Below are 15703 nucleotides of genomic sequence, written 5' to 3'. Positions count from 1 at the left end.
GCTGTTTGTGTACATCATTTTACTTACTTGCAGTCATAAATAAACCCACCGGTAACCAATACCAGTTACAAACTGGTCGTGTCGTTTCACCTTTTTACCCCTAGCCAAGAGGGAACGTAACACTGGTTTTAACCAGTGTACACATTTCTGTGCTGTTTCTGTATGCGTTAGTATATTTAAAGATAACATTTCAGAAAACGTGTACTGTAATAAAAACAAAGTCATGATGTGAGTGAAACATTTTTTAATTGTAATATTATTCACCATCCACCTCTTTAAAAATAATGACATTTCAAATGATAAGCTCCATCTTATAAACAGGGCATTAATCAAATAAACTTTATAAGCATATTTCATGCAATTTTGATATTTAAAAAAACCTTTATTTATCTCCCAGTCAGACGGGAAGTTTGCAGTCAGTTAGTCTCACCTGTACAGGCAGTGCTGGAGTGTGTTCAAGGTGAAGAATGAGATCATAATCATTAGAAGCAGTCCAACCAGTCAGACCGCTCTCACTGACACAGGCTGCAGCCATCAGACACTTAGATTAGCTTCATTTAGCATTTATACTATGAAAAGGGGGAAATAGTGAGTGAAAAAATACACATTTAAGTGTACTTAATATATCTCTGTACGAAAACTTAAATGTAAAAACTATTTGGCAACTTGTTTTGGTCCCAGTCAAGAAATAGCCCGACCCATAATCCCCTGTTAAACATCTTATTGATGTTTTTACTCCTCTGATTTGGTATGGATTAAACAAACTGGATTCAGAGCTGCTGATAGGTGGATTTTGTTACCTTTGGACGGGCTGGCTTTGTCTTCCCCTGTTTCCAGTCTTTATGCTAAGCTAAGCTAACCAGTTGATGGCCTTATTTCTAACAAACATATACAGCAATTTTAATATCTAGTAGTTAAGTACATTTTTTAAGCTACTTTCCCTAAATTGAGAACTAGTGAAAACTGTACTTCAGTTTGTACATTTAAAAAAAACACAAAAAATAACATTCTTTGTTCCTTTTTTTTAAATCCATTGAGGCTTTGTTCAAACTTTACAAGCAGTGTGCAGAGAGGTGGACGCAATACAATTAACACAACACAACAGACAGCTGAGATGTAACATTTAAATTTCCCTAATTTGTTAAACCACTGCAGCCTAATGTTTAATGATCAGGTATTGTTGATTTTCAAAGTAACTGTTTATAATGTTTTTACCAATATACTGTAATTAAAGCATGAATCCTGAATCGACCCCTTTAAAATATACCCATCATTTTTGCCTTTTAAAATTATTAAAAAACAAGTGCATTACTTCCACTAGTAATGTCTGCTAGTATGAAACACTTTTTGAACACACAATTCTGAGACAATAAATACTTTTCTTGTTCCCCTGACATATAAAGAAGTGGTAAACGTTTATTTCTGAGTAAATAGTTTTCTGATCACTTCAAGTCATGACGGCAGGTAGTGCAATCCGTAGAATAAACTAGAGTACATTAGAACATACTCATCAGTATTTGATGTGTTTTTATGCGTCTCATCAAGGTGAACCATATGTGATCAGATTCTGAAACATTAACAATGTGTACAATGTACTTCCCCAGTTGAATACATTTATTACATTTAGTGAGAGTGAATCTTTCTGTAGTAAATCAAATGGTTGTTCTACTCAGTGTGATTGACAGGAGAGATGATCAGAGGGGCAGAGTTTTTACCACCATTGTTAAGATGGGGACCAAAGTATGGGTAGAGTTTCTCTTTGAAGCAGCAGCCAGTGAAGGAGTAGAGCAGAGCTGCAGCATCAACATCATAAAAGGAGACCAGACCCTCCTCATAATCCACAAACACCCCCACCTTCTCAGGCTGAGACTTCAGAGAGAGACAGACTGAAGGACCAGCATGAGCTGAGTACTGATTTCCATTCCTCAACACTATCACCCAGTAACCTTTCTGAGGAGACAGTGTGATCTTCCCCTTCCTGTTGATCGACTCTCTGGCCACTCCTAGAGTCCACTCAGTCTTCCCTTTAACCTGAACCTCGTAATAAAATCTCCCTGAAGAGAAACTCTGCTTTGCTAAGACATTAGCACAAGAATCAAATCTCTCTGGATTGTTTGGGAGATTTTTCCTCACATCACCAAGTTTAACTTGTTTTCCATCATCAGACAGGATGAGGTTGGGATGTGCTGTATCAGGATCAAGAGTCACCTCCACCTCAGACTGCTGGACCCTCTTCAGCTCCACCTCAGAGAGCAGCTTCTTCATCTGTTTCCTGAGCGTCTTCTCCAGCTGAGTCACAGCTCTCCTCACAGTCCCCTCATATGAAGGTGGACAGACCCTGACTTCTGTCCAGTTCTTGGTGGGTGGAGCAGCGTTCAGGGACGTGAAGCTTTGGAGGAGGTGGAGCTGGTCTTCAGAGCGTGAGAGCTGCTCCACCTCAGAGCTTCTCTTCTTCAGCTCAGAGATTTCCTGTTCCAGCTCTTTGATGAAGCCTTCAGCCTGTTCCTCTGTCTCTCTCTGCTTCTCTTTGATGGTGTCGATGAGCTCGGCCTGGCTTCTCTCAACAGGACTCCTTCAGAGCGGTGAAGACCTGAACACCATCTGCTATCTCTCTGTCTGCTCCTTCCTTACTGAGCTCCACTGAGCGATTCATCTCCTGAATCTTCAGTCGTCTCTTCTGGATCATCTGCTGAATTTCAGCCTCTGTCTTCCCCAGCTCAGCCTTCTTTCCTTCACATCCTTCTTTCAGAGGAACAACATCATGTGTCTTGTGGTCTAAAACAGTGCAGAGCATGCAGACACACACCTGGTCGGTCTTGCAGAACAGCTCCAGCAGTTTATCGTGCTTCACACACATCCTGCTTTCCAGGTTCTCCTCAGGGTCGATCAGCTGATGTTTCTTCAGGCCTGCTCTTGTCAGGTGAGGCTCCAGGTGAGTCTCACAGTAGGACTCCAGACACACCAGGCAGGACTTCAGGGCCTTCAGTCTGGTTCCAGTGCAGGCGTCACAGGGAACTTCTCCTGGTTTGACAACTTGTTGCTCTGAGCTGCTGCTGCTGGCTTTCTGTTGAGCTGACTGTCTGAACTGAGCAGCCATCTCAGAGATGAAAGTGTTGACCCGCAGCTCAGGCTTTATGTTGAACACCTTTTTGCAGTTGGGACACTGACTCGGGACATTTCTGTCCCAGTGTTCAGAGATGCAGGCTTTACAGAAGTTGTGTCCACATGGTGTGCTGACTGGATCAGTGAACACATCCAGACAGATGGAGCACAGAAACTGATCTTCAGTCAGCAGACAGCTGGCAGCAGACATGTCTCTCTGGGGACAAATGTTTTGAAAAAAACAAAACTGTAATTACATATTCTCTATTTGCCAGTTCATAGAGTCCTACGATCACTGGGGTAATTTCCAATTTTGAGAGAGAGAGAGATTTATTTTTTTTGATTTTTCAAACCACTTTTATTCACAAAGCAAATAACCAAACAGACACATTGACACACATTGACAGTTCAGACAACGACTGAAAATAAGATCCTCATTCTCCTCAGAACACAAAGCATTTTTAACCACATGGCCTCAAATTCTCCCACATTTTTTGTTAAGCAAAAGTAACCGTAGTCCGCTTTCAGTCTTGCTTTAACCATCCGCTTGAAAATCGAAACTGCATCGGTATCCAATGATCCCGCAACTTTATTCCTCCTGCTGAGGTAGATGGCCATTTTAGTCTGCCCCAACAAAAAATTAAAAAGCTGACTTTTGCACTTTTGCTTCTGGCTGTACCTACAACCCAAAATGAACATTGACTTAGAAAAAACCACATTAAACAAAATCAACATCTGAGTGAGTAACTGAAAAAGACAAAGGAGTCGACCACATTCTGTAAAACAATGAAAAATGTTTTCCCTCTGTTCACAGAAAGGACAGGCGTCAGACACTGTAGGGTTGATCACAGAAACAAACGCATTAACAGCTACCGCAGCGTGGAGAATCCTCCACTGGAGAGCCCCACCCCTCTTAGTCAGCGGAGGCTTGTAGAGCGCTCTCCACTCAGGCCTCTGAGCCTCCGTCAGGCCCAGGTGGGCTCTCCACCGGGTGTCCACTCGCTCTTGGAGTCTGCTCTGATTCAGCACCTTTGTCACCAAATAATAAAATGTTTTGTTGGACATGGTGCTAAACTTAAAATCAGTAACATTGTCCAACTTTAACAAAAACCCCTCACAACTGAGATCAGGAAAACATTGCATCTCTGGAAAAGAGTCATTGTCATTTGGAGACTTCAGTCCGTTACAGTGAGCAGCGATCAGCGCCAGCTCTGACTGGCTGAGCTGCTGTTTCCAGCTCTGCAGCAGGAGGCTGACCACCCGGACTGACCTGAGGCTCAGACGTGAGGCCAGGCTTGCAGCGTTGTCCAGACGGGGGCCACACACCTCCACCACCTGGCCCAGCGTGAGGATCCTCTCCTCACAGAGTCTCTGTTGTAGAGAAGGCCCTACTCCACACACAAAACGAGATCCACGGACCACCGGCTCTCTGAGTAGCCAGAACAGTGAGCCACAGCACTCTGGTCTCTCTTTTTTGAGTAGTCCCCACACCTTGAAGAGACCTCCATAGAAACCCGAGAGATTGTTCAGGTGTAATCCTTTCAGGTCCATTAGGAACAGCGACTCAGCCAGACCCAGCCCACCACAGCGCTCCAATAAGGCCCGAGCTACGGGTCTCCAGACCAGGTCAGCAGGTCCAGTCAGGAACCTCTGGACGAACCGGAGCCTGAAGGCTTGCCAGGTGAACCAGGCCATGTCCCCCCTCCTCCTTTGGCAGGAACAGGACGCTCTGAGGGACCCAGTGCATGCGGTCCCAGAAGAAGTCCACCATGAGAGCCTGCACCCTGGACAGCAGGTTTACGGGTGGGTCGGTGCACGCCAGCCCGTGAGCCAGCATGGAGGAAACAAGGTTGTTTAAAATAAGGATTCTCCCTTTAAAAGAAAGTTTGGGAAGGATCCACTTCCACTTCTTTAACCGGCCTTCCACTTTCTCTATAAGCCCGTCCCAGTTCTTCAAACAAAATGTGTCATCACCAAGATAAATACCCAGTTACTTTAACCCTGCCCTTTTACAACCAAGGCCCCCAGGTAACAACAAGCTGTCAATACTGCCCTCTCCTCCTGCTAAGGCCTCACTTTTCCCCCAGTTGATCAATACTGCCCTCTCCTCCTGCTAAGGCCTCACTTTCCCCCAGTTGATCAATACTGCCCTCTCCTCCTGCTAAGGCCTCACTTTTCCCCCAGTTGACTCGAGCAGATGAGATTTTGCAAAAATTGCTCACAGTTTCAGTTAAAACATTGATGTCATCTTGTTTTTTAACAAAGACCATTATGTCATCCACATACGCAGACAATTTAAAGACATCCCTACAGCCAGGAAAAGAAAAACCCTGTAACTTTGACCCGGTGTAAAAAGGGCTCTATGGCCAGGGAGTAGAGCATCCCGGACAAAGAGCAGCCCTGTCGGACTCCTCTCTGAGCTTCAAAAGGAGCACACAAACTACCGTTTATCTTCAGTACACTCTCAATGTCCCTGTACAAGACCTGGATCTTGGTTATGAGACCAGAGCTGAACCCAAAAGCTTCCAGCGTCTGCCACAAGTACTGGTGTTCAACTCGGTCAAAAGCCTTTTCTTGGTCTAGAAAAATCAGACCAAGCTCACAGCCCAATGAACCGGAGAGGTCCAAAACATCTCGAATTAGAGTCACGTTGTCAGTTATCAACCTGCTGGGTACACAGTATGTCTGGTCTACGTGAATGACATGCTCCATCACTTTTCTCAGCCTCGTCGCTAACACTTTGGAAAGCAGCTTGTAGTCGGTACGGAGTAGAGACACAGGACGCCAGTTCTTAATCTCCTGCAGGTCTCCTTTCTTAGGGAGGAGAGTGAGCACAGCTCTCCTGCAACTCAGAGCCAACCTCCCGTTACTTAGACTGTCTCTGAGCACACTCAGCAGGTCGTCACCTATAACTGGCCAGAGAGCCTTATAGAAGTCTGCAGGCAGGCCGTCTATGCCAGGAGCCTTCCCACTCTGCATGCTCTGCAGGGCCTCCTGCAGCTCCTGGGCAGAGAGCTCCACCTCCAGCTCAGCATGGTCCTCCTCAGGGACGTTAGGAAGGCCCTCATAGAACGACTGCGCCACCTCTGGCTCGGCCTGGAACTCTGTTCTGTAGAGCTCTTTGTAGAACTCCAGAGCACACTGACGAATGTCGGCGGACTCCTGAAGCAGCTGCCCAGCATTGGATCGCAGGGAGTGCATCAGCCTCCTCTGACCATTCTTACGCTCGAGACCAAAGAACAAGTGAGAGGGAGCATCCATTTTCATGATGTTCTGAAACCGGGATCTGACCAGAGCACCCTGAGCAGAAAACCCCAGCAGGTCAGACAGAGCTGAGTTTTTACTTTTGAAAACTTCAACATGTTCTCGCTCTCCTGTGGAGTCTGCCAATCCCTGCAGCTCCACCACTTCTCTCTCCAGAGCTCTCAGAGATCTAGCCATGTCCTTTGTGACATTGAAAGTGTACTGCAGGCAAAGCTGCTTGATCTTCACTTTACCTACATCCCACCACTGCTGAAGAGAATTGTACTCACTCTTAGATAAACGGTAGTTTTCTCAAAATAATTTTAAAACATTTTTAAAATGGTTGTCGGCCAACAGAGAAGCATTAAAGTGCCAATACGCACTATTACACTTAACATGATTAATAAACTTGTACGAGGGAATGGTCAGAGATTCCCAATGGACTGATGGAGCAGCTTCTGCTCACATTAATGTGATGGTTAAAAACATAGACACGATCCAGCCTAGCTAGAGACAACAGGTTATCCCTAGAGTGCACCCACGTGTGCTGCCGCTGGCCCGGGTGGAAGTGCCTCCAAACATCACACAGCTCAAAGCTTTCTGTTAGTCTCATGAAGGCACTCTTCGAGGCAGCATGCGGTTCCTGGTGGTTCCTATCCAGCACAGGGTTCTCTGTGCAGTTGAAGTCACCCCCCAGGAACAGATACTCCCCACTATCACAGGTGCTAAGAGTGTGTTTCAGTTTCTCAAAAAACAAAAGCCTCTCTCTCACACTGGGAGCAGAAACATTTATAAAACATATTTTAACTTTTTCAAATTCAGCATTTATTTTGAGCAAGTGTCCTGGGATGACCTCATCGACCGTACAGGAGAAGGGTGTAAAGCCCCTCGCAAAGAGAATGGCAACCCCTCCACTATTGCTGCGCTTATGGCTGAAGAAGCCCTCCCCCCCATTCCCTCCTCCAGCCACTCTCGTTCTCAGCAGTGCTGTGAGTTTCCTGGAGAAACGTTACATTTAAACTCTTGTTTCCTAATAAAGTAAATAAAGATGCTCTCTTAGCATCCCCTCGAGCACCGTTAATGTTTAAGAGCCCAGCTTTATGTCACTCATAATGAAATTATAGTTGCATCCTAACAAAATCAAAAACCTGGCTGAAGAAAAAAAATAAATAAAAATAAAACCAAGATGTACTTATTCATCATTCTTTGCAGTTTCCCCTCTAATCCTCTGAAGTATCTTCTTTAACCGAGCCTTCTCTGGGCCGCTGAAGAAAGGTTCCCCTAAGGCTTCTTTGCGCCGCATGAGAACCCTGGCAGTATTATGAAAGATCTGCAAATCTGCAAAAAAGTCATCTAACTTCACCCCCCTCCACCCCTTAGTTTCCACCAGAAAGATCTGATCCTCTGGAAAGAATACTCCTCTCCCTTTGCTACCTCAACGATGTCAAAGAATGACTCGCTGTCACTGTCCTCTGAGTCTCCTTCTGGCTGAGAGGAGGAACACAGCGACTCCTTCTTTGACACCTTCCCTTTCTGAGCCACACTTCCTTTGCTCACTTGTTCGTTTTTCCTTTTAACAGGTAACCTTAACAAATCCTCATCCATTACCACATCCTCTAGAACAGACTCAGCCACTCTGGCTGCAGTGTGCTCACTATCTGCTTTCTGTGTGACCTGAGTGTCTGTGTGTGATACTGTGTGTACCGGCTGCCTGTGTGCTTTCTACGCGTGAAACCGTTGGCTCTGCCACGGACCGACTGACCTGCGGTTCCACCACCTTCGTTTCCGCCGCGGGCGCGGGCCCGGCCGTGGACAAAACAACCAGCAGCGGCTCCGCAGCTGGCGCGGACCCCAGCACCGGCGGCCCGGCCGTGGACAAAGGGACCTGCAGCGGCTCCGCCGCGGGCTCGGACCCCAGCACCGGCGGCCCGGCAGTGGACAAGGCAACCAGTAGCGGCTCCGCCGCGGGCACCGTCGGGCCGGCTGCGAGCGCGGATACCACGGGTGAGTCACCCGCCCTCTCCGGGCACGCGCGGATCAGGTGTCCTGCCGCTCCACAACCATAACATTTCAAAATGTCAGACGTAACATGGACAGTATACACAAAATCATCCATTTTAAACTTGAGAGCCAGATTAAGTTCCCCTTCATCAGGACCATAAGCACCTGTCTCCTAAAAGACACAACGTGCTTGAGGTGCGGGGATTTGCAGCCCAGGGGGATCAACTTAATGGGAGACGCAAGCTGGCCGTATCGAGCCAGCTCTCTCTCCAACAACTCGTTTCTCAGAAACGGGGGTACATTAGAGAAGATGACTTTTTTAGCTGGAGTGACCAGGGGTAGCACGGGTAACAGCGTCCCTTTAATCACTAGCCCGCTCTCCACCAGCTGGTTAGCTTTCTCCGTGCAGTCTAAAAAAATAACCACTGCACTGTTCATGCGGGAGGCAGATTTAACTCTGCCATATCCCACCACAGCCCCCACAGCCAGACCACACTCCTCCACCGACACACCGACAGGTGGAGAGAGCTTGATGGCGTGTTGGCGAGTCAGCTTCTCTAACACAGCGCAGCTGCCACGGAACGCCATGCCGGGCGGCGTGACTGCAGCTGCAGCCGCTCGACAAACAATTAGACAAACAATTCACCAGTGCAACCAAACAACACCACCAAAAAAACACCAAAGTCGGTGAAGTGATGCACAAAGACATAAACTATCACCCAGAGAAACATGAATTGTTAACAATGGTTTGAAAAGTTGTACAACTTTAAACGATCGCTCTCCGCTATACTCACCGGTCCACTCACAATCAGACAGAGACAGAGAGAGACAGAGACAGAGACAGAGACAGAGACAGAGACAGAGACAGAGACAGAGAGAGAGAGAGAGAGAGAGAGGGAGAGAGAGAGAGAGAGATAGATAGATAGATAGATAGATAGATAGATAGAGAGATTTGTGTTAGCATCTGATGCTAGCTTGGAGCTAATAGATATAAGGAGGTGTTTCTACAAGCTGGAGGGAGAGCTAGCCCGTGGACAGTGGTGGCGCAAGAGTATTTTTGTTGGGTAATCTATGGTAGAGCTAACCCATACAGTGGTGGGGCTCAAGTCAGTATTTGCAATGTAATTACATACCCGCTCCCCTTGACAGTGAAACGCCACGCGTGAGGTTTAGATTATTTCCCTGTCTCAATCCAAATTGAACTGTATGAAATAAAAAGGCACATTTGTCTTGTAGTAAATAAAAAGGGCGACCTGAAGCCAATCCTGCAATTCCCCACAGGTGAAAGAGTTGACATGCTGAAAACCCAACCCCTGGGGGGGTCTGAGGGGATTCTCCCCCAGGAGACTTTTTTAAATACTAACATAAAATACACATTCTAGTTCTTTTTTGAGAAGAAAAATAAATAAATCTATCACTAAACGACATATATATAAAAATGAATGCCATTTTAGTTTTGTGTTACTTTTTTCTGAAAGCTGAACCTGCTGCTCCTCACTGAAGAGGGAAGAGGCTGTGAATTACTTTACATTGTGGATAAGGGTGGATAGCCCCCATTGTTCTGTGTGTCAAAATAAAAGACAGCCCACACACACCTATCAATCATCAAACCGTGGGGTCTTATTTCATTACGTAATGTTGTATCGATGTATATAGAGATGTACTACAGCAGGGGTGGGGAACCTCCGGCCCCCGGGCCGTATACGGCCCGCGAGACCATTTGGTATGGCCCTCGAGGTAATTTATAAACACACGCAAAAAAGAAAAAAATTAAAGAAATCTAGACCGCAAAATAATTAAACAAGCGAGTGCCTGTTTTTCCTGGCAACGGTCATGGTCCTTGAACACAACACGAGCCTAACGTGTCATCACGTGGTATAATACCACGTCAGACGGGGGTGCAATTCTGACGGAGAGCACCAGAACGCCGCTCCAGCACTTCAAAAAATGGCAGTACCAATAAATCCGTACCGGTCCGTACACATGCTGCAGTTTTGGCGTGGCTGTGTCTTTAGTTGAAAGCCCAGTGGCGATCTGCTCATCTGTCACACTGATCATAACTTTGTTGTTATTAGCATCTGGTTAGCTAGCTATGCTAATGAATATAAGAAGCTTTTTCCACAACCAGTGAGGTAAAGGCACATCTTTATATGATCATTATAGTTATAAAAAAATAAGAGAATAAAGTAAACAGGTATAAAATACTATATGACAGTAAAAAAAAGTTGTTATTAATAAACAAGAATACAGTTTGAAAGGAGAGTGATTTGTAAAATATCCATAAAGAAAAAGAAAATCTGCTTCCAGTTCTGTTTCATATGGGTGTTGAGAGATGTTTCCATAGATCTCTTCATGTTGCTCTCAAAGTGCACCAGATTGATGCTTTTAACTTCAACATTTAAAAACAAATCTTCCCGGGGGAGCATGCCCCCTAGAGGAGGTTAGGTCCCCCCCCACTTAAATCATGTCCATGGATAGGAAACTAAATACATTTACATTTCTTGTGTCCATATATTTCTGTTTGGTGGTCATGCCACACCGTGCACGAGTCATGGTGAGATATCTGGATTAAGAGGTTGCTTTTTCTTTGCACAGCATGAAAGAAAGGCCAAATGAAATGGGCTGTGATTTTTAAGCAGAGGTCAATCATTTGTGCGGCCCTCGGAGGATGTTGAAAAAATTGAAATGGCCCTTGAGAGGAAAAAGGTTCCCCACCCCTGTACTACAGCAAAAGTATTCTCCGTCGGGACTTCCTGCAACAACACCACGCCGTTATCGTGATTCTGATTGGCCAGAAGACATTATCAAAGATGTTCTATTGAGACTCCGTGACAAAAGTTTTGAAAACCATTTCTAGTCTTCGTTATCTCCAGACAAGTGGCTACTGAAACCAATCTTACGAACTGCTGTCTGTGCAATTTACTCCGCGCGAGTTGGCGGACTTTATTTTGCTTACTTTAACATCATTTTTCACGGTGGGGCTAATCCATTTCTTGGTATGGCTGTAGCCTACCCCAGCCATACCCTGGCGCCGCCACTGCCCGTGGACCCCCCTAGAGGATGTGAGGTCCACCCACAAATAAAATAGGTTCACATCAGTGTTAATTTTGGCAGCTGTTTTTGATTTAGTCTTAAGACAAAAATGGTTATTAGTTTGTCACATTTTAGTCATTCCTATCCTTCGTAGTTTTAGTCTACTTTTAGTTGATGAAAAATTACTTTTAGTAAAAAAAAAAGGTTTTCTCTCTTTAAACCAATTCAGTTAAATACAGGTTTCTGACATTGGAATCAAGGTGACAGCATCAAGTGTTGAAATTCGTAAAGCAACATTTCCTTCTCTTAACACTTTACTTGTGTAATATCTAGGGATGGGTATCGCTAAGGTTTTTAACGGTACTACTATTATCGATACTGCTCATCGATCCGGTACCTTAACGGTATTCTTGTAGGTACTTTTTGTTATTTTTTAAAGGGAAAAACTAAACAAATTGTTAACCGAATTAACATTGATTTATTTACATGTGAAATAAATAAATGAAATATGTGTAATTATGTTATTATATTGTACTGTACTTGAGTAAAATGTTGAGGTAGGCTACTTAGTACTTCTACTCCACTACAGTTCAGAGGTAAATGATGTAATTTTACTCCACTACATGTATTTAATCCCTTTAGTTACTTTATTGATCTGGATGAATGATGTGAAATATAATCAAGTGTTGAATCAGAATTTAGTTCCACCTGGAGTAAATCCACAAGCTACCCTGCAGTATACAAAGTCATTCAAACTAGCTGCACCTTCACCAGCTTTGAGAACACTTTCATGATCAATCATTATAAAACATATCATATATATTATTCTGAAATGGACCAATCTGCACAACGACTACTTTTATACTTTTACTTGAGGAACATTTTGAATGAAGGACTTTTACTGTAACAGAGTTTCCTACACTATGGTATTTTTTTACTTAACTACAAGATCTGAGTACTTCTCCCACCTCTGCGCACCTGATGTGATAACGTTACTCGTAATTGGCGCAACAGAGCTACTTAAGGAAGTCGAAAATTGTGCATTTCTCCGATTGAATATGACGCATTTTCAATCAATCAATGTTTATTTATATAGCCCAATATCACAAATGTTACATTTGTCTCAGTGGTCTTCACAGTGTGTACAAAATATCAGTATGACAATACGACACCCTCTGTCCTTAGACCCTCAGGGAGAGCAACAGAGGAGGGATCCCTCTCCCAGGACGGACAGACGTGCAATAGATGCCGTGTGTAAATCGAAAAGATAATACATTTACAACATAGGTAGACGTAGACCAAATGTTTGGAAATGCATGTGTCTATAATAAGAAGATGAATCCACGAGGATGTCAACAATCTTGTGGGAGCCTTCAGGGAAGTAGTATTTTTTGGCCAGCTGTCTGGACAGACTACTGTACTCGTGTCAACGCCCTAACGCCATAACACTAATGGCAAACAAGCTTTGTCCACATCGAGCCTTGTAGAGTGTCTCTATACTCTCTGAACGCTCCGTCCCCGGCAGATCTCTGTGTCCGCTGCAGCGTGTCTGTTAGGCCCCGCCCCCCCGCACACAGAGACACAGGGAGATCGCTCTTCTGGAGTGAAGAGAGCGAAAATAATGATATTGCAAGTTAGAAACATAAGATGCATTTTGACAGACAAGATGGACACTTGGGGCGAAATATGCTGCATTTTGAATGTCTGATAGTCCACCATTAACACCTTAGTCCCGTCTCGTCAACGAAAACTAAATATACATTTCGTCATAGTTTTCGTTATCAAGAATCTATTTTTAGCGCGTCATCGTCTCGTCTTAGTCATGTAAAAAAGGTTGTTGACGAACATTTTTCGTCCTAGTTGTCGTTGACGAAATTAACACTGGTTCACATGGATAGGATACTAGATAAATCTACACACTCATAATATACCCTCCTGGGACCCGAGGAAAAAAGTGTCTTCCAATTTCCTTTTTTTTGTGATTTCCTACCTATTTAGGGTTAAAAAAACATCTTGCAATTTAGACTTTTTTTATTTTATTTTATTTTAAAATGTTACAGTATGTCCACTGTAGAGGATGTAGGGACCATATTAGTTTGAAAAGACAGCCAAAATTAACAGATGGACTATGTAACGTATTATGGTTATATAGAGTGATATTAATACAATAATACATTCACCTTTATTTAAAACATGAATAAGTAATTGATCTGAACATTGCTGTTTATTTGTATACAAAACTAGCTTGTTTTTTTGGTGAATCTTTCCAGATCTTCAAAGACTTTGTAGTCAATGTAGTGGGAAAGTACCTCATTGACTCCAGTCAGCACGGGCTGTAGGGTCATCTTGACTAGTTTGATGGATCTGGTCTCCATTTGACCTGCTCATAGAAACAAAGCTTGCATTCCTGAGGCAACTCTCATTTTTCATGGCTCCACTTAAAATAAAAACAACAATAAGACATACGTGCTACTCTTGGCCCACAGAGGGCCATGTCTTTCCAGCTCGTCCCTATCTGTCTCTATGTATCTATCTGTGAGCTCATCCTGCATCTTTCCCCCCCTTCTTCTTGACCCTCTTCTATCCCAGGTGTGAAAGCCTCATCTCTCTCATCATCTGAGAGCTCAACATCTGAATCTCCCTGAACTATCTGGTACAGAAAATGTCTGCTTCAGTTCCGTCTCCTGCAACAATATTGAGTCATAAAGTCCATGAAGATAGTCCTGACGTCCACTAGAATGGACATTTATAAAAGGGCTGTTATTTGAAAACTTGAATTATTTAATTTCATTCAGAACTAATTATATAGTTCCTCACATGTTAATAAACAAGAACATATATGATTTGAAGGTAAAAATGACAATTATTCAACAATATTTGACTTCTCCTCCTGCTTCTATACCATTTTGTTTTTCGTATGCCAGCCATTTTGGATGAAAAGAAAGAGGAACTTCCCAGCATGCAATTTTAAGCAATGACATATCACTGGAAAGACCAGGATGTCCTCTGTACAGCACATCAGGGATTGGTAGAGTAGCTCAAAAGAGTAAAAGGAGATGCATGTTAACAAAATGTCCACTACATTGGACATTTTCAATGGGCTGGGTCCCAGGAGGATACACTAAACATTTTTGAGGGATTTAAAAAAAATATCTAAATATTTGTAGAAAGGCAGGAAATGGGATTCAAATCAAGAACATTTTTCATTGCGAAGGACCCCCTGTTTTGTGTCCGCCATACTTCTCAAACCAAAGTTACACCCTATACTATGAACCCGAAAATGTATACAACCCCAACGTTTTATGTAAGAAATGACATAGACCAAAACAACCAAAATAATTTAGGTTGTTTTGTCTAAAAGAATTCAAATTCAAGTAAAAATGAAATCTGGAAAGTCATAGCAGCATTCAGTTTAAACTCTAAGAAACACAATGTGTAAGCTCTAATACTGTTGGGGGATTTTGCCGTTGTTGAACAGAGGAGTGAAACCTCCTGCTGAGCATCACTGAAGTTAATACTAGTTGTTAAAAAACAGTAAACGTTATCAGCTTCAAAAGGCAGACAGCAGTTACTACAGAAACAGGTTCAAAGCTCAAGGCTACTAACCACAGTGTGTACAAATGATATAAGATGAAATATGTAATTGTCATGCCTTTTATAAGCAACACTTGTAACATAACACCAGATCCCTTGCTTTGGACAGTCCAGAACAAATCTACTATTTAGATACTACTTTGTTTAATAGAGTCAATTATAAAGATGTTTTCAAATACAGGAAATATGAAAATAAGTATAAGCTAATGCTAGCTTTGACTGTATGCTCTCTAACCTAACCAGAGTTTACATTGTATTTGTGGCTGTTGCTAATGTAAATATTGAGTTTTCTATAACTGACACATTTATATTGTGTAATATTCTTTATATCGTAAAATGGATGTAGTCAGATTCAGATTGTAATCCAACTTTGACTAAATGTTTAGTAAGTGATGTGTCTGTAGTGAACTCACCAGTGTTTGCAGAGTCCTGCTGTGTTGTTGAGAAAAAGCTGCTGGATTCAGTTGAGTGTTTCTTCAGAGAAACAGAGACGTGTCTCGGCTGCTGCTCTGGTGTCGCTCAGACAAACAACAACTTTCAGTTCCGGGAAATTGAAACTCTTCTCTTAGCGTTTAGTCCCTCCCACCGGGGAAGCATGGAGAGACGCAAGGAAACCACGAGAAGCAGAGAAATGAGTTTTAAGAGCAATGGGACTTCCTTTCCTCCGGAGCGTCACGTGAAGCGATGTCCTTTGTGATGACGCAGCACAGCTGATAGTCTGACAGCAGCT

The 15703-nt window shown here is 43.5% G+C and overlaps 1 pseudogene; it reads right to left on the bottom strand.

Annotated features, from left to right (window-relative positions):
- Positions 1-227: 227 nt before the first annotated feature.
- On the bottom strand, positions 228-15488 carry LOC117561215 (annotated as a pseudogene).
- Positions 15489-15703: the final 215 nt, after the last annotated feature.

The sequence above is a fragment of the Gymnodraco acuticeps genome, unplaced genomic scaffold (genome assembly GCF_902827175.1).
Source record: "Gymnodraco acuticeps unplaced genomic scaffold, fGymAcu1.1, whole genome shotgun sequence".
In the NCBI taxonomy this organism is placed as follows: Eukaryota; Metazoa; Chordata; class Actinopteri; order Perciformes; family Bathydraconidae; genus Gymnodraco; species Gymnodraco acuticeps.
This window is presented reverse-complemented; position numbering and strand designations above follow the sequence as displayed.